At 32.0% G+C, this 20,924-nt stretch overlaps 1 protein-coding gene across 1 annotated transcript in view; it reads left to right on the top strand.

Moving 5' to 3' along the window:
- Positions 1-379: 379 nt before the first annotated feature.
- Positions 380-20,924, top strand: part of LOC127155038 (teashirt homolog 2) — a 169,561-nt gene continuing 149,016 nt past the window's right edge. Inside the window, exons 1-2 of the mRNA XM_051096988.1 lie at positions 380-434; positions 1,090-1,144. The gene's annotated coding sequence lies outside the window, so the exon portion shown is untranslated. The remainder of the gene's footprint in view (positions 435-1,089; positions 1,145-20,924) is intronic.

Below are 20,924 nucleotides of genomic sequence, written 5' to 3'. Positions count from 1 at the left end.
TCCCATCCTATTAATCTCACAATTTTCAAAATGGAATATTATGTTAGTTTTCTTTAAATAAGTGAACCTATTTTTAAATAATTTCACTACTTTGATTTCAGATATTTTTGTCATGTTCCCAGGGACTATGCACTTTTGACAAGAAAAAGCTAAGAAACATTACAGGTAATTTTTTTTTATTTTATTTTATTTTATTTTATTTAAGTTTTTTTTTTATATATATAAATATAATATAATATAATATTTTATTTTTATCCCATTCAAGTTTTTTATATATTTTTTTTATTTATTTATTGTATTTTCTTTGTACTCAATATCACTTCCCATCCTATTAATCTTGCGTAGTATCCCTTTAAACACAAAAGCCATCTTTTAGTGACATCCTCCTACAGGAAGTGACATCATTTTGGAGGGAAGCAGCAGCACAAGCACCAGTAAGTGTTAGCAATGATTCTCATTAGCTCTGTGATGTTTTGTTGTGTTAGCTGGTTTAAGTAAAATGCCATTACTGAAAGTTACAAATAAAGACTTAGCTCTTTAATTTCATCCTGTTAGGAATCCAGTCATGCCAGTGTGTTCATAATTTAAAAAAAGAAAAAAAAAGGGTGAAGTGTCTAGGCTTGAATAGAGAGCACATTTCTGAAGTGTAGTATACCATTTTAAAGAAACACTGCCTCATATTGCAACACAAACATATACATTTTTTAAAACTGAACAGTTTAAAGGTACCCAACTATGTTTCTGTAGAATCTGTGAAAATAAACATATTTTGGCATTGTAGGCTAGCCAGATGTACTGGTTTCACAGAGATGTGCTGAGGATTTTAGGACTTTGGAAAGCTCAGCTGTCAATCAATGAGAGCAATGATTCATAAATATCCAATACCAAACATGCAATACCCACGACACACATGATTTTTACATGAGCACTACAAAATCATTTATTTAAATACTGTAGTGTTCTGATTACAGAAAAATGACAGTGATTGTTCATAAATGTTTCAAAATGGCAAAAAGACATAATATGGGATAAGATACTGTTGTTGTTTTTTTTAAGCATTTTTTTTTTATTTAATTTCTCCTTAATCAGGTTGACCGGTTGAACCAGCAATGGTATGAAGCGCTCTATAACGGGTGGATTTGAGGTAAGTCACGACAGTTTCTCCGCAGGTTGACCCGGAAGTGGAGCAGAACGGCCATGAATTAAATGTCCACAGGTTGTTTTTCTTTTCCAGGTCCTCCATTTTATCTTGTACAGGTTGTCCATTGTGTTTTGTTTAGCCTGTATTACATTTCCAACGTGTGACATGTCGAAATAATGAATCCCCAACTCAGAAGTGGGAATTTCCCAGGTGCACTTGAAGACAGGTCAAGCAAAGATGTATTTTCCATTGGGAAACTCGTAAGCGTCAGCTCTCCAGTGAATTGTAGTTTCTAGGGCTGTATTTCAAATATTTTAATCTCTTGTTTACACCAGAGCTTGTAGTTGACTAAAGTAAAGCTAAGCATTCATCCTTCTTTAGATACTGCACATGCATAAATGATATAGTGTAAATTCAGGTGTAAATGGCATTGTGTCATCATCCATTGTTTATTTGCTTTGGCTGCTTTGAAATATTCTCTTTTTTTCTGACTCAAATGAAAAATATGCAGTGTTGGGAAGCATACTTAGGAAATGTAATAGGTTACAGATTACAAGTTACCCTATTTAAAAAGTAACTTTCAGTTACTTTATTAAAGTAATGTAACTGATTACATTTGATTACTTTCTAAATTTCTAACTGTTAATCACTTTCAAGCATTTAAACAAGGCAGGGATGACCTTACTTTTTCCTGTCAGACTTTCAAAATCCTTCATCGCTTAAATTAAGATTATCATAATTGAATTTTAAAGCACAACAACCACCGTTCTGAGGTTGTCTTTTTCTTTTTGCTTTTTGCATAATAGAGTAATTGCAACTGATTAGTGTATTTTATTTTATTTCAACCCGTTACGTTTCAACCTTTGTATTCTTGCATACCAACTAACCAGTATTTTATTTTTTTATTTAAAAAATAACCACATTTATTTCAACCCTGTTACACTCAGCCCTGTTTATTTCAACCTTTATATTCTCACATGCCAACTAATCCGTATTTTATTATCAGTATTTAAACTATGCATTCGTGAAATCTTTGTGGCATTATTTGTACTATGTGTTTAGTGTATAGGTATGCATGAATGTTTTTACAAAGTGGCATTGCCAACTATTGGCCTGACATGCATAATACACCATTTTTAGTTTTTTTTTTTTGGTGGATTTTGACGACATTGTTGTCTGTACATGAAACTTTTCACAAACATTGGAAAAATTTTCCAATTGTAGCACATTTGGAAAAGTTCAAACAACATTGTCTTTTGCTTTTTTCTTTTTGCATAATAGAATAATTGCAACAGATTAGTGTATTTTATTTTATTTCAACCCTGTTACACTCAGCCCTATTTATTTCAACCTTTATATCCTTGCATGCCACCTAATCTGTATTTTATTATCAGTGTTTAAACTATAAAAATGTGCATTTGTGAAATATTTGTGGCATTATTTGTACTGCGTGTTTAGTGTATAGGCATGCATGAGCACATTGTTGCCATCTAAAATGAGCTAAAGCAGCACAGTTTTTAAACATTTTGTCAAAACTTCCAGTTTTGACAAAATGTCAGTTCACTTGTCAGTTCACTTCCGTGGTTCTTACCACAGTATTGGGCTACTTTTACATTGTTGGCGCGAGTTGTTTTTCATGACGGCGAGTTGAAGCGCCAATAACATGCAGTTTTATCAGGGTAACTCCGAAGTGCAATTAGGCGGATTTTGTTGTGAAAACCTGGCAACCCTGACAGTGACTTGCTTTTGTTGATATTTCTAACTAGGCAGTTAATTGCTGTATCCCAGCATGCTTTGCATGGGAGTCGATTAAAAGATTAAATGTTGAAATGAAGTGTTTTTTAATGTATTTTTGAGAAAGGTGTAAAGGCTTGTTAGTCTTTGAGGATTTAAAAGCGTTTTTGCATGCTTTTAGCATGCTTGTGTGTGTTATTGCTAGTTTGAAGTTAGACTGAGATTTGTTTGTTATTTTGACGTTCTCCATGCAATTTGCAAAAAATCTGCACAAAAAATAACCACATTTATTTCTACCCTGTTACAGTCAGCCCTGTTTATTTCCACCTTTATATTGTTGCATATGCCAACTAATCAGGATTTTATTCTATTCTACAAAAACATTTATTTCAGCCCTATTACAGTCAGCCCTGTTTATTTCAATCTTTATATTCTTGCATACCAGCTAATCAGCATTTTATTTTATTTAGTTAAAAAAAAAGATTATTTCAACCCTGTTACAGTCAATGATTATATTCTTGCATATGCCAACTAATCAGTATTTTATTTTACATTATTTTATTTTATATATCTTATTTTATTCTATTTATTTTATTCTATTATTTTGTTTTTAAAAAATAAACACATTAATTCAATGCTGTTACAGTCAGCCCTGTTTATTTTATTTTATCAAAAAAAAAAAAAAAAAAAAAATTAACCCTGTTACAGTCAGCCCTGTTTATTTTATTTTATCAAAAAAAAAAAAAAAAAAAAAAAATTAACCCTGTTACAGTCAGCCCTGTTTATTTCAACCTTTATATTCTTGCATATGCCAACTAAGCAGGATGTTATTCTATTTATTTATTTTTTTAAATAACCACATTTATTTCAACCCTGTTACAGTCAGCAATTATATTCTTGCATATACCAACTATGCAGTTTTTTATTTATTTATTTTTTATTTTAATTTAGTATTTTTTTTTTGTTTATAAAAAACACATTTATTAAAGCTGTTACAGTCAGCCCTGTTTATTTCAACCTTTATAATATTGCATATGCTAACTAATCAGTATTTTATTTTATTTTAGTATTTAATTACATTTTTTTTATTTCAACCCTGTTACAGTCAGCCATGTTTATTTCAACCTTTATACTTTTGCATATGCCAACTAATCTGCATTTTATTTATTTTATTTTATTTCATTTTATTTTAATGTGTGCTATTGCTAGTTTGAAGTTAACCTGAAAAATTAAATAACATTTGAGTTATTTTGAGGTTTTCCATGCAGTTTGCAAAAAACCGCTTCAACACTTTGCCAAACAATTAAAGAGGCGGTTAAGGAAAAAAAAACAGTTTTGTAACACATTATTGTAGTCAAACACTAAATATGAAATACATGAGTAATTTAAGATAATAACTCAAAACTGAGACTTGTCTTCTCATTCATCCAAGGTTTCTTTGGATCTAAATTACTAGACTGTTGCAGCAGTGAACAGAAGTGTGAGTTTTACCCTCACCAGGCTTTGAGAAAAAGACAACAAAAAAGCAGAGGAAGAATTTAAAATAAGTACAAATAATGTTAGATATTATTTACAGTGTGCTTGTAGTTATTTGTACCTACAAATAGTCATGAAAAAAGTTTCTGATTTTTTTTTTTTATTTTATTTCTGACGATCTATAATATAAGTTTTCTGTTTTTACATTAATATTATTTTTCATAGCATCAATTTTGGGCAAATTGCATGGAAACCAATATGGGTCCATTTGAACCCCAGTTTTTGCAACAAAAGGAGGGTTAAATAGCAATTTTTGTGAGTTAGTTTGATGTGTAATTTGAGTAATTTTATGTTTGGGGAACTCATATGTGTGCAGATTACTATAGTACAATCTTAGTAGATAAAAAAAAAAAAATGCTTTCGTTTTGTGTGCAAAATGCATCAGACAATGACGCTAACACACTACCTAACTAAGTAGTAGTTTACCAGGTGCCAAACAGTTACTTCTGTCATTTCACATATTTCCTAGACTATGGTCAGATCTCATTGAGGCAGGACTATGTATTTTGGATGTAGTTAATGTGACTTGATTAACTCGGATGTGATGTTAAAGCAGCAGTGATGCTGAAACGCTCACGGCTGACTGCGTGCCAGAGATCTGCTGCATGTGGGCCGCCGAAACTCTTCAACCGTTCCATCACTGGATTCACGTTTTCTGCATGTCACTTTGCTTAATAATCTCCTAACAATCCTTCAAGTTGGCTGCACATTCCGGAATTCTCAAAGCATGAAAACAGCTGGCTTCCAACAGCCCGACTGTCAGGGTCTCCTTCGCTGTCCGTGATGGAAATATCAAACCAGTGAGCCGGAAGTGGACATCTCAATCTAAGTCTTTCTCACCATCCACCACCACACACGTCCTCCACATAATTCATGCGCTGTGAGCTTTCACTGGATGCTGCTCAATCTTTTATTTTTATTTTTTTTGTCTTTCAGTTTTCCTTTTTTGCTCTGTGTCTTTCTGAACTGTTTGTGTTAAGCCAAGTGCACTTTTGGCTATTATTTTGACATTTTCTTTTTCTTATTTACATCAGTATGTGTCAATTTGATTTTTTTTTTTTTTTTTTTGAAATATGTCAAATAAAATTTATTTGCATAGCAATTACTGCACATTACTCCAAAGCAGCTTTACAGATTTATGATTTAAATGATAAGTTGTAGTATTTGTTTTCGTTGTTTTTTAAACATGGCAAATAGTAATAATAGTAAATAATTTTACTACACATCTTTATTTATTTTTCTTAAATACATAATTTTGATTGGACATCATTATATTTTCATCCTTTTTAGTTTAGTGTAATTTTTCTTGTTGCATAATAGAATAATTGCAACTAATGAGTGTTTTATTTTATTTAATAAAAACATGTATTTCAACCTTTATATTTTTGCACACCAACTAATCAGTATTTTATTTAATTTTAAAAACACATTTATTTAAAACACATATATTACAATCAGCCCTATTTATTTTAACCTTTATATTCTTGCGTACCAACTAATCAGCATTTTATTGTTTTATTTTGTTTTGTTAAAAAAAAACACTTCTTTTAACCCTGTTACAATCAACCCTGTTCATTTCAACCTTTATATTCTTGCATACCAACTAATCAGTATTTTATTTTATTTTATAAAAACAAATTCAACCCTGTTACAGTCAACCCTGTTCATTTCAACCTTTATATTTTTGCACACCAACTAATCAGTATTTTATTTAAAAACACATTTATTTAAAACACATATATTACAATCAGCCCTATTTATTTTAACCTTTATATTCTTGAATACCAACTAATCAGCATTTTATTGTTTTTTGTTTTGTTTTGTTTAAAAAAAAAAAAAACACTTATTTTAATCCTGTTACAGTCAGCCCTGTTTATTTCAACATTTATTTTTTTTCATATACCAACTACTTAGGATTATTTTATTTTATTTCATTTTATTTTATATTATTTTATTTTATTTTATTTTGCTTTTTTCTTCTTGCATAATATAATAATTGCAACTCATCAGTGTTATTTTTATTTTATTTAAAAAATAACCACATTTATTTAAGCCCTGCTACAGTCAGTCCTGTTTATTTCAACCTTGCATACCAACTAATCAGTATTTTATTTTATTTAAAACACACACACACACACACACACACACACACACACACACGCACATCTGGTTTATTATCGTTGTGGGGACTCTCCATAGGTGCAATGGTTTTTATACTCTCCACACTGTATTTTCTATCCCCTTTCCCTAACCATACCCCTAAACCTAACCCTTACAGAAAACTTTCTGCATTTTTACTTTCTCAAAAAAACTCATCCTGTATGATTTATAAGCTTTTGTACCCATGGGGACCTCAAGCCAGTCCCCACAATGTCAAAAATTTCAGGTTTTACTATCCTTGTGGGGACCAATGTAGCAAAAACAAGTACACACATCACACACACACACACACACATTTATTTCAGCTCAATTACAATCAACCAATTGTGATTTATTTATTTTATTTTTTTATTTTTTTATTTTATTTAAAAAAATTTACCCTGTTACAGTCAACCCTGTTCATTTCAACCTTTATATTCTTGCATATAAGAACGAATCAGTATTATTGGAATTATTTATTTATTTATTTATTTTTTAAATATTTTTTTTCCACTTTAATATCAGTAAATGCCAGTATTTTTTAGGAAAAAAAAAAGGAAATTCATTTGAACTATGATATGAGTGATCATCTAGATTCAGAGCTAGCTATGTTGTTTATGTTAATGCTGCAGTGACTCGATTTAGATAATGGTCAGTTTGGTTGTAAGCGAGAGTGATGTTAATTGATGGACTGGAGTGGTGTGGATTACTTGTGGATTGTTGTGATGTTTTTATCAGCTGTTTGGACTCTCATTCTGATGGCACCCATTCACTCTACAGTATCCGTTTGGTGAGAAAGTAAATTTTCTGCAAATCTATTCTAATGAAGAAACAAACTCCTCTTGCTTGCAATGAGTGTGTGTACATTTTTCAGCAAATTTTCATTTTGGGTGAACTGTTCCTTTAACACCACTTGTCTTCTTGTCAAAAATCTGCGTACTGAAGCAAAACTGAATTGAAAACTATCGGCAGAAAGACATTTGAAGAAAGGTGACTTGTGACAGTGAAGCTCTCTCTATATTTCACTCATCATAAACCATATTATTACATCGATAGCAATAGAGAGAAGCCGTTTCATCCCAGGTGGCCCAACAAATGCGCAGGAAGTGTCTTCACACGGTGCTTAGATGCTCTACATGAGCGACATTAAAGTACGCAGACTAAATATTTCAACGTTGTAATGGAAGCATTAAAAATGTGACATTTAATTCTCAAAGTGGTCTATTGGAGCATAGATTTGCCCCATTGCTTCTAGAACGATTCACCCCATTTCCAGAACAGACCAATCAGTTTAATATGAAACCCCTTGTGCTTATATAAATTGTGTACATCCGAGGGTTGCATGCGTGTGCACCGTATTTTCTCATATTGCCAACTGCAGATGAATGAAAACGGAGAAACACAATCGCAGGGTTTGGTGAAAAGCGTTCTGCTCGCCGTGCCGAATGGAATGACTGACATCCATTTAGTTGATTTGCCTCTGGCAATGAAAAAACACTTTTGAAATGAATAGCATCTCTGCAATCCCTTTCAAAATGTCCATATCTCTCGTGTGCAAGATTTCATCTTTCTTTAGCTTTTCATGTTGCACCACTCACATTCAGCTTGCATGCAATAGGCATGGTTTTGAATTAGCTGAGGCCTTATTGTCATATATATTCACATGGGGTTAGATATGAAAAATATTATTTGTGGACATTATGGTGTGTTTGTGATAAGTCATATTGTACATTTTGTAAACATGGCAAATAGTAATCATTTTGCTTAAAAGCTTTACTCAACTGCCTTGAATACATAATTTCCTTTGGTCAATCATGTAATTTGATTTCCTACATAGCTGCTCTAGTTTCTTGTCTCCTTTATCACTTTTTGGTATTTTTCTTCTTGCATGATAGAGTAATTATTTTATTTTTATTGATTGATTGATTTTATTTTACTTCCAGCACAATAATTAAGATAATGTACACTTAGTCAGTAATTAGCACAAAATGGGGACATTTATTTCAACTATGTTATTTTATGTTATTTTATGTTATTTTATGTTATTTTATGTTATTTTATGTTATTTTATGTTATTTTATGGGGAATTTTACAGCTAGGTTTTAATTAGCACAAAATGAATGCATTTATTTCAACTCCGTTATTTTTTTATTTTATTTTTACTTTATTTTTTTTACTTTATTTTAATTTTAATTTTTATATATTTAATTCTAGCATAATAAGTGAGATAATTTACAGCTAGTCACTAATTAGCACAAAATGGGGACATTTATTTCAACCCTGTTTTATTTTATTTTATTTATTTTTGTAATTTTTTTATTTTATTTCCAGCACAATGAGATAATTTACAGCTGTTTTGTAATCAGCACAAAATGGATACATTTATTTCAATTTTTTTTTTATTTTATTTTATTTTATTTTATTTTTTTTTTTTTTTTTTTATTTCCAGCACAATTAATGGGGAATTTTTACAGCTAGGTTTTAATTAGCACAAAATGAATGCATTTATTTCAACCCTGTTATTATTTATTTAATTTTTACTTTATTTTAATTTTAATTTTTATATATTTAATTCTAGCATAATAAGTGAGATAATTTACAGCTAGTCACTAATTAGCACAAAATAAGTGCGTTTATTTCAACCCTGTTATTTTATTTAATTATTTTATTAATTTTTTGTTTTCTGGCACAATGAGTGAGAATTTACAGCCAATCAGTAATTCGCACAAAATAAACATGTTTATTTCAACCTTGTTTATCATTTTATTTTATTTTATTTCATTTTATTTTATTTCATTTTATTTTTTTATTTAATTTATTTTAATTTCATTTCATTAATTTATTTATTATTAATTTTTCATTTCCAGCACAGTGAGATTTACTGCTAGTCAGTGAATGCGTTTATTTCAATCCTGTTATTTTTTTATTTTATTTTTTTTTATTTTATTTCATTTTATTTTCATTTTTTTTTTATTTCCAGCACAATAATTGAGAATTCACAACTAGTCTGTCATTTGCACAAAATGTACATGTTAATTCAACCCTGTTTTTATTTTATTTTATTTTATTTTATTTTTTCAACACAGTAAGATGATTTACTAATTAGCACAAAATAAATGCATTTATTTTAACCCTGTTGTTTTATATTATTTAGTTTTATTTTGTTCCCAGCACAATAAGTGAAATAATTACGTATTTGAGATAATAATTGTAAGATAATGTATATATATTTTTATTTAATTTCTTTTTATTTAATTTCATTTTTTTTTTATTTCCAGCACAATAATTGAGAATTTACAACTAGTCAGTTATTCGCACAAAATGCATGTTAATTCAGCCCTGTTTTTATTTTATTTTATTTTCCAGCACAAGAAGAATAAATATAAACCCACTAATTTCAGCCCTGTTTATTTCAACATTTTTTTTCCACAAATAACTGATTGTACTTTTAGCCATACAGTTTGTATTTCGATTTGTATTTTGATCAATATTCAATGCATAATCACTTGAATTGTTGACTTCACAACATGAATACTCTCAGAATTATAGTTTCCTTTATAATAATGTGGACTTTTATTCAAATACTAAACCTTTTTGTCTTAAGTGCTCCACTGCTCTGACAAAATTATAGTCTTTTTTGACTTTAATAAGAACCTCATATACTTTTTTTATTTTCTCAGACTGTCATGGCTTTTTCCTATTTCTGTCTTATGCCTGCGGATCCAAATCAAGCTGTAATGGACAGATAGCTCTCGTGTTTCTGTGTGGGACTACAAGGTGTCTCCATGGGAGGATGAGTGTGATAAATAAATGAGCAGATGAGTTGGTCTCTGACAAGTGAGGGACACGCCGTATCGGGCACATTTTTGATAGTGATCTAATTCAACTGGCAGCCATGGATGTTGATTAAATCAGAATGTCAGGCACTTGACAAGATGAGACAAAAACCGACGAAAAGCCTGTTGGAACAGCAGGAACAGTGGCGCGAGAACATCGCCGAAACGTGTCTGGAAATGAAGACGCGCTGGGAATTGTAGCGAGCCGCTCGATGTTGCCATCAACCCTGTGAAACCCAGGCGTAGCCCTCTGACCGCCGTTTGGAGAGTGTATGTATGTGTGTGCTTTAGCGGCAAGTACAGTTGAGAAGTACCCCTGTAATTACAGAGCGAACAAAAGCTTGCTTTGGAAAGGCAGCACAAAGGAGTATCAATGGCACATCACTCGGAAGGCTGGGCGGGAACGTTGGAGACGGAGGCCTCATTCAATAGCGCTTTGAAAAGGGTGGATGTCGGAGCAAAATAGCTATCACGCTCCAGTAAGGATGTTTTGCGACGACTTTGTCAGTGTCACTTACACATTAAACCCGTGTTGTCTGCCGTTCGCTGCAAAAAACTCTTGTGTTTGTCATTTTGAGCTGCCGGTTTCATAATTCGGTGTAATCACGACTAGATCATCCATGAAATTATTCAGTGCATTCAGTGTTTCTTTATTCATCTTGAATAATAGAATTTCCTATTTTATTTTATTTTATTTTATTTTATTTTATTTTATTTTATTTTATTTTATTTTATTTTATTTTATTTTATTTTATTTTATTTTATTTTATTTTATTTTATTTTATCCAGCCAGTCAGTCATTAGCACAGAATAAACATACGTATTTCAGTCCATTACAGTCATGCATGTTTATTTCAACCTGTGTTTTTCATTCTGAAACGTCTACACAGCTTTAAAATTATTCAGTACATTCAGCGTTTTCTTTAAAAAGACCCACTGAATATTTATAAAAGACCTTGGCGTCGTGATGCATCTCGATCACATTAAAACTTGAAAATGACAAGTAAATAATGCCAACTAATATTAATTTTTTTATTTTATTTTATATGATTACATTAAAATTTAAAAATGAGAAGTCAATAATGCCAACTAATTTAATTTTATTTTTATTTTATTATTTTCTTTTGTTTTGTATCAGCACAATAAGTGTGATTATTACAGCTTATCAAGCTATGTTTTATTATTTTTGAATTTGTGTTTATTTATTTATTTTTGTTTTGTATCAGTACAATTAGTGTGATGATTTACAGCTTGTCAAACAATTTTTTTTTATTATTTTTAATCTTTTAAAATTGTATTTTCTATTGTATTTATTATTTAATTTTATTATTTAATTTTTAACTTTATTTATTTTATTTTCTATTGTATTTAATTCATTATTTTATTTTACATGCACTGTCTCTGTATATTTCAAAAGAAGATCTTGGCGTCACATCTCAGTCAGATTAAAATTAATAAATTAGTAAATAATACCAGCTTATTTTATTTTATTTTATTTTATTTTATTTTTACATGGTCACATTAAAATGTTTCTTTTTTGTCATATTTTATTTTATTATTTTATTTTGTTTTGTATCAGCACAATAAGTGTGATTTACAGCTTATCAAACTATTTTTTTTTAATTTTATTTAATTTAAATTTTATTTAATTTTATTTCATTTTTTGTTTATTTTTATTATATTTTATTTATTATTTTATTTTATATAGTAACATTTATTATTAACATTTATTATTTTAATATTTTTTTAAACGTTATGTATTTTATTTTATATCAAATTTCATTTATCATTTTATTTTATTTATTATTTTATATTATTATATTTATATAATCTTTATTTACATTTTATTTACTATAGTACATAATTTATATATTTTTTTTCATTTTATTTTTTATTTAATATTGTATTACATTTATTATTTTATTTTATTATATTTTGTCTTATTTTATATAGTGTTTAATTTATTATTTCATTTTATTTTACATGCACTGTCTCTTTAAAAAGTCTCCCTTTGACATCACATCTAAATCAGATTAAAATGTTAAAATCATGATTTTTAGGAAGTAAATAAACAATTTTTATTTTATTTTTTGTCAAACAGTTTTTATCATTTTTAAAATATATTTTTTTTGTTTACTTTATTTTTTTTGCACATAAGGTGGGACAATTTACAGCCTGTCAGTCATTAGCGCAAAATTAACCTACATATAAACTTGTTTATTTAAAACCTGTTACAGTCAGGCCTGTTCAGTTCAGCGTTGGGTTTATTTTTTGCTAATGAATGACTGACTGTACGTATACGTACTTGTTGTATTTTGATCGATATGTCACTTACACGTGAAATCTGTGTCATCTTGTGCTTGGTGCAGAAACCCTCATGTTTTTTATTTTTAAGGCATCGCTTTCATAATTTGATGTAATCACGACCAGATCGTGTATGAAATTATTCAGTACATTCAGCGTTTCAGCTGCGCTGAATATTTATATAAGGAGACCTTGGCGTCGTGACAGATCTCGATCAACTGAAAATTTTCAAATCAAAAGTCTGGAGAAGTCAATAGCGGCCACAAATACGTACGGATATAGCGACGGAGCGGCGGTCCGTCTCGTTCTCCGCACGCCCACATGGAGGTCAGGGTAGCATGTAGCCAGTCGCTGTGCTAATCTTCTTTGTCACTCATAAAATTTACACTACATCTCCCTGTTGGAGGCCTGTCATTTTCCTCCTGCCTTCAGCTGTCACCACACGCGAGTAATTACTCGGAGGGTTTGAATGGGCCCTTGATTATTTATAGGGTCGGATGTCTGAAAAAACCTTCTACGCTGCTTTGAATTATTTCACATTAGTGATAATGCATGAAAACGAGGACTTTTTCTCCTTTCCAGAGCTCAGGATAATCATGACCACATAGGAAGTGTCTCGCACCGGCAGGACTAATGATCGTAAAAGATCTTCTTCAAATGGTTCGGAGGAATGAGACTAAACATAATTTCAAGGCTGAGTGAGAATGTCAGGAGAAAGTACTGTGATCTTTTCAATGTTGTGCAGAACCTGCAGACGGATATCAAAGAGGCTGAATGGCCAAGATTGAATGTGATTTACAAAGGTCTGTTTGCAAACTTGCATTCTATCAGTATGGCTTTAAAAATGTGGAAACTACCTTACAGTATCGAAACACGCTAGGGCGTAGGTTGATTTTGACATTGGTGGGACATAACAACAGACAACACCCACCTTCCCATCCAGCTAACCCTTTTACATTTCTGATTGACTTTTGACCACAGTTTCATGTCACCCAAAGTCTTCATTTATAGCTGTGGTAGCTAACATACCATGGTTTTACCACCAAAAGAAGGTTACTATAGTTAAACCAGTATAACCACAAATTACCATGGTTTTGCTCAGTAGCGTAGCCAGAAAAGAGACTCTGGGTGTGCATCAGAAACACTGGGTGTGCCACATTTGTTGTCAGATTGATGTGCAAAAATATCTAATTTGTATTACTAACATTACAGATCATTTTATTAACATTAAAATGACCAGAGATGCGGTTGAAGCCTATTTTTCTTGCGCAGCGCGCGTCCCTACAACTCCCTCCTCACTGACAGAGTTTCCTATGAAATGTTTACGTCTACAGTTATTTTAGATTCCAACTTGTAAAAAGCATTCACGTCCTCGTCTTTTTATGGGACATTTTCTGAACCTTTTTCGCTCCTCAAGACGGCCACCGACAATCAAAAAATGTAATGCCGCAATAGACTTTTCAATTAATTTTCACTTTATTTTTTATTAGAATTTTTAAGTCGTGAGTTTACATACAATTTGCACAGATAATATCTGCAATAATATCATTAATAGCTGTGACAAAAATAAATACATAAATAAAAAAATATAGAGAGAAAATTCACCATTGTTCCACATTATCTGTCCTATTTCAGGCATCCCCACAGCTCCTTTTTTTAGATGAATATGCATTGTATGTGCACATATCAACTTGATTATTAGCTTGTTGAGCGCACAATCCCTTGCATTTTTTTTCCCCAGCGGAAAGAACTTTTTCTGATTTATGTACACTCACGATAACACCAAAAGGTTGTGCTTTTGTAAAACAGAGAGGTTGTGCTTTCTGCTTTTTCTTGAGCACATAATAGGTTGTACTCCTGTATATTAAAGGATGGTTAGTATGTTATTATATTAATCAGTTTATTATAAACGTGTGAGTAGTCAACTTGTAAAAAATTTAGTCAGGGGCAGGCCTACTTGGCACTTTTCGTTTTTAAAATAAAATGCTGTGACATTTTGAAAAGTGCACCTGCTAATCATGTCACACATTATATTGCAATGCAGGAGCTTGTGTAATGGGGTGCTTTCTTGGAGGTGCTGCTAGCCCTCTTTTAGCGTCGCCCATGTTTATACGATTATATAAAAAAATATTTTTGCATCTATTGGTGTGCCAGGCACCACTGTGGGTGGCACCGGCACACCCTGGCAAACCCGTGGCTACTACAGTATTTGTAGTGAAACTGGTTATACAAATGGTAATCAATACGCCCAAAAACCATGGTTACTACACTTTTACTATAATGAAATCATGATTTTTTTTTAAGGGATTTGTATCTGTGTCTACTTTTTTTTTTCTTTCCTGTTTATTTTTGTTTTTATAACTGAACTGCATTAATAGTTTCTTCTGTACTGTTTAATAAAAGAAGAGAAAGAAATAAAAATAAAATAATAAAAAAAAACCTGCTCCTAAGTCCCTATCAAGATTTGCGAACCGGCTCGAAGTTTCGATCTGAATCAAAAGATTCAAGAACCCGCTCTGAAGTTCCGATCTAAATTGAATGATTCCCGAATCCGCTTTGAAATCCCGATCTAAAACAAATGATTCGCGATATCACGAATCTTCCATTTCGCGAAATGATTCGCGAACCCGCTCGATCCGATCGTTCCGAGCTAGATCAAATGATTCGCGAATCCGCTCCGAAGTTCTAGTATAAATCAAATTATTCGCGATATCATGAATCTTTCAATTCGCGAAATGATTCGCGAACCCGCTCGATCCGATCGTTCCGATCTAGAACAAATGATTCGCGAATCCGCTCCGAAGTTCTGATATGAATCAAATGATTCGCGATATCACGAATCTTCCATTTCGCGAAATGATTCGCGAACCCGCTCGATCCGATCGTTCCGATCTAGATCAAATGATTCGCGAATCCGCTCCGAAGTTCTGGTATAAATCGAATGATTCGCGATATCATGAATCTTTCAATTCGCGAAATGATTCGCGAACCCGCTCGATCCGATCGTTCCGATCTAGATCAAATGATTCGCGAATCCGCTCCGAAGTTCTGGTATAAATCAAATTATTCGCGATATCATGAATCTTTCAATTCGCGAAATGATTCGCGAACCCGCTCGATCCGATCGTTCCGATCTAGATCAAATGATTCGCGAATCCGCTCCGAAGTTCTGATATGAATCAAATGATTCGCGATATCACGAATCTTCCATTTCGCGAAATGATTCGCGAACCCGCTCGATCCGATCGTTCCGATCTAGATCAAATGATTCGCGAATCCGCTCCGAAGTTCTGATATGAATCGAATGATTCGCGATATCATTCTTTCGATTCGCGAAATGATTCGCGAACCCGCTCGATCCGATATTCTGTTCCGAAGTTCCAATATAAATCAAATGATTCGCAAATTCACTTTAGAGTTAAGATCTAAATTCAATGATTTGCGATACCCACTCCCAGATCTGAATCAAATGATTCGCCATACGCGCTCCAAAGTCTCGATTTGAATCAAATGATTCGGGATACGCGCTTTGAAGTCCCGAGCTGTCTCAAATGATTCGCGATCCGATTCGAGCGCTTCTAAACTGTGAATCATTTCGCGCAATGGTTCCACTGATTCGGAGTTACGAAAAAACATTTTCATCCATCACTACCTGCTTTTCAAAATCATTACAAGCGAAATGTCGAAATTCGAAAATGAATGACGCTTTTAACCCGTTTTGCTAGTGAGTTTAAGTTTGAATCAGTCGGAGCGGTTCCAGCGTGAATGACTCACTCAGTTGAATCAGTTTGTCTGATTCTCCGTATTCAGCCTTGTTTACACGACACTGTCAGCACCACTGTTGGCTTAGCACTACTACTCGCTTGTTTTATGACATTAACTAAAATAAGAGAGAAAAGTATGATGTTTACAAATAAATGATTCATATTTCCATTCAGAAGATAAATATCTTTCCAGTGGAAACATCCAACACATCTACAAACATATGCAGGTGAGCTAACCGGTTTACTGCTAACTAGTGAAACACCACATTATTATGACAAGCTGCACCTCAAAATAAATGTTAGATGAAAACATTGTACATTATGATAGAGTTTATAGCGTATTTCACCATATTTTAAATAGTTTGACCGCTGCAATTCAGTTGGTGACAGTTCAATGCGAAATCAGTTGAAGGCATTCAGTCATCTCATAACACTTAAGTGAATGTTAAATTCATTAGTATTGTAATTAAATATTTGAGAAATATTGTTCAATCTGATTATATTAGTCTATATAGAGTAATGTTTAATCTAAAAGAGCAAATGGGAGAAGATGATGAACTGAAAACAGCTAGAGTGAAGATTTGATTTTGACATTGGAGGATAACAACAACTAACAACAATAGCATTTGCTTATTTTGACCATAGTTTAATGTAATCTAATGTGTATCGCTGTTGTAGCCAGCACACTCATAATTAAAGGAGAACTCCACTTCCAGAACAACAATTTACAAATAATTTACTCACCCCCTTGTCATCCAAGATGTTCATGTCTTTCTGTCTTCAGTCGTAAAGAAATTATGGTTTTTGAGGAAAAGCATTTCAGGATTTTTCTCCTTATAATGGACTTCACTGGTGTCCTGATTTTGAACTTCCAAAATGTAGTTTAAATGCAGCTTCAAAGGGCTCTAAACGATCCCAGCCGAGGAAGAAGGGTCTTATCTAGTGAAACGATTAGTCATTTAAAAAAAAATATATATATATATATATATATATATAAATTTGTATACTTTTTAAGCACAAAAGCTCATGTTGCACAGGCTCTGGGATGCGCGTCCACGATGCTACGAATTAGTAATGGGTAGTTCTTGAACAATTCTTTCATTTTGAACGAATCTTTAATGTGACTCTTTAATGTGATTTGTTCAGTCGCGCATGCGCAACATCCTATTAGGTTCTGTACTGGAATTAGTTCACCTGTTTGGAGTCTTCAGGTTTTTTGAGTCGTTCGTTCATCTTATGGGGCTGTCACGTGATGAAGGAACGACTCAAACCCGAAAACTTGTCAGATAAGAGGTGAGGTGAGCTAATCATAGACTAAAGACCCAGGTAAACAATGAATTAATCTTTTCTGTTTCTTATAGCATTATAGTTTTGTCTTGTTTGTAGTGTGATCAACGTTTGTGTAAGCAGTAGATGTGTTAGGGAAGTAACACGTAACATTTTAATTATATTTTCCTAAAATGAACAAAATGACTCAAGATTCGTTCATTTTGCTGAACGAGACTCAACGGTCCGAGTCGGTAAAATGATCCGAACTTCCCATCACCACTACGAATCACGTGCAAGTTCATCATATGTGTATTGAGTATGGCGAAAAACTCCATCTTATTTTCTCCTACAACTTAAGGGGAGGACATCGTTGTACCTTTTTGTTTGTAAACAGCGTTTACAAACAGACTTGCACTTTCTTAGTCTTTGCGCGTTCGGTTTGTAAACACTGGGTCTGTAATTTCGCTTACGTTCTGCGTGACGTTTCTACGTGATTCAATAGTACGTAGCGTCGTGAATGCGCATCCCAGAGCCTGTGCTACACCAGCTTTTGTGCTTAAAAAGTATAAAAAAATTTATTTTCTGAAAAAATGACTGATTGTTTCTTTAGATAAGACCATTCTTCCTCGGCTGGGATCATTTAGAGCCCTGTGAAGCATTTAAACTACAGTTTGGAAGTTCAACATCGGGGCACCAATGAAGTCCATTATTTGGAGAAAAATCCTGAAATGTTTTCCTCAAAAAACATAATTTCCTTACGACCAAAGACAGAAAGACATGAACATCTTGGATGACAAGGGAGTGAGTAAATTATTTGTGAATTGATGCTCTGGAAGTGGACTTCTCCTTTAATAAAGAGAGCTTTATATGTTTGCATATCCATCAGACAATAATTAAATAATTTGATTGCTGTTTAATGTTTGATATTTGTTTTATCTTACTGTACACATGCATCTGCTTACGCATGCAGTCACTGATTTGATCTTGTTTTTGTGTTTTGATCCGTAGATTCTGTACTCTTTTGGCATGGGTAAGCAAGCGCCACTCACATTTACTTATTAGTGCAGTTCTGTTTAACTGTAACCAACAACATTTGCTTGGAAAGTTGTGTCGAAACTACTGTTGTGTGTTGTGTATGAAACTCTTGTGAAATAGTGAAGACACCTGCTAAAATACTGTGGTGTCATGCTGAGATTCTTTTGCAATCCTGGTCCTAATTGCGATTCTGTTTTGTTGGCTCATTTAATGATTTTAATGTCGTCACGCACACCAATTTCACAAACGTGATTGTCTTTCATTTGTAACACCTTCCTGTCCAGTGATCTGTGTGGCCCATTTATGATTTTTGCTCTCTAGACGAACATTTTCCACCTGGAGTTAAAATCCAAGCGTATGTAGCTCAGGTAATTTGGCCTGGGAAGATTTTGATTATGGAAATCTCTGACGTTGCATTTTTCAACCTGAACAACCAGAAAGCTGAGAATAGATCTGAATTCTCAAAGCTGAGATGCAGTTTTGACAAATTGCTAGACATGTAAGAGCTTTGAAAGTTGTTTGGCATTATTTGATATCTGCTTGTAGTGCATTGAAGTGTTTACGCTGTATTTTTCAGTCAAAACAGGCTTTCAGACTTTCTTTTTATTGCATAGCTTCCTGGAAAGTTATATTTGGGATTTTTTTGATATTTCATCTGTAAATAGAAGATAACAGACAGAAAAATATTTTCAAATGTGATGCAAGTCAGATTTGAGCAGTTGAGCTCCAAAGTTCAACATGTTATAGTCCATGCGTCAAACGTTTTCATTTTATTGCCAACTTCCTGTACTTCAGTCTCTTTAAACAAATAATCACCGCTTGTTGTGCAGATGTGAGAGTGGATGGTCTTTGGGTGATGGACAATGCAACCTTCACCATTATCAGAATTGTCACGGCCTACCTGCAAAACACTTATCTTTATCTGGAACAGCAGATGGCCTTTCACACGTGTCATTGTTGTGACTGAAGCCGTCTCCTCCTGATGTGACCTGAAACAAATGAGCCATGAGAGCAGATATACCATCAGCGGCACACATCGGGGCCATTCACGTCTTTTGGCCAGCGTTGTGTTTTCTCTCTCTCTCTCTCTCTCTGTCCGGCTGGAGTGATGATCAGTTCCTGTTTCATCGTAATGCATTTTGGCTTACAGCAAATTGATACAAATATAAACAATGGAGAGTTAAAAGACTAGAGTTATGTGATCCTGGCAGAAGCTGAAGCTTGGAGAGGTCACAGCGATGTTAGAAATGTTCTTTTATATCTGCTTGTGTTTGTATAAACTTGATTTGTTATCCACTGAAAGCATTTGCAAATCTAAAAACTGTTTAATTGCTGGTGATGATCATGACTAGGGTTCATTTAAAGACAAACAACTTTAAAATAAGACCTGTGTATAGATATATATGAATGCGTTGACCTTCTATTTCCAGTGGGGTGAACAGATAGTTGCAGTTGAATTTGACAGCTTTTGCATTGCATAATTAACGAAAGGACAAAGGATAATATTAATAGTGTATTTATTATTATTATTATTATTATTATTTTAACAATTATAATAGCAATGATAATACATTATCTTATAATAATAATTGTTGTTATAATTATTATTAAAATAAAAAGAATAATAATATTAAAATATTTAATAATAATAATAATATTTGTTATAATTGTTAAAATAAGAATGATGGTAAAATATTTAATAATAATAACAATAACAACAACAACAAGTATTATTACTATTATTAGTACATTTAATACAAAAGTATTATTCTTTAAATAATTATAGCAATAATAAATCATAATAGTTATAGTAATTTGTTGTTGTTATAATAATAATAATAATTTTATATTTATTATTCTTATTATTTTAATAATTATAATAGCAATAAGTAGTATTATTAGTATGAATAATAATTTAGATTTATGTTTATTATTTAATTATATTAAATTATATTAAATAATAATTATAGCAAAAATAAATTATATACTACTACCATTTCTACTAATCCTTGTTGTTATAATTAAATGTTTTGTTATAAAAAAAATAATACAAAATATTAAAATAATGATAATAATAATAATAATAATAAAAATAATACTTATTACTATTAATATCAATGAACAATTCAATATGTATTATTATTATTTTAATTATAATAGCAATAA

Source organism: Labeo rohita, chromosome 23 (genome assembly GCF_022985175.1).
Source record: "Labeo rohita strain BAU-BD-2019 chromosome 23, IGBB_LRoh.1.0, whole genome shotgun sequence".
In the NCBI taxonomy this organism is placed as follows: Eukaryota; Metazoa; Chordata; class Actinopteri; order Cypriniformes; family Cyprinidae; genus Labeo; species Labeo rohita.
Note: the sequence above shows the minus strand (reverse complement) of the source record. Positions and strands in the feature narration are given on the sequence as shown.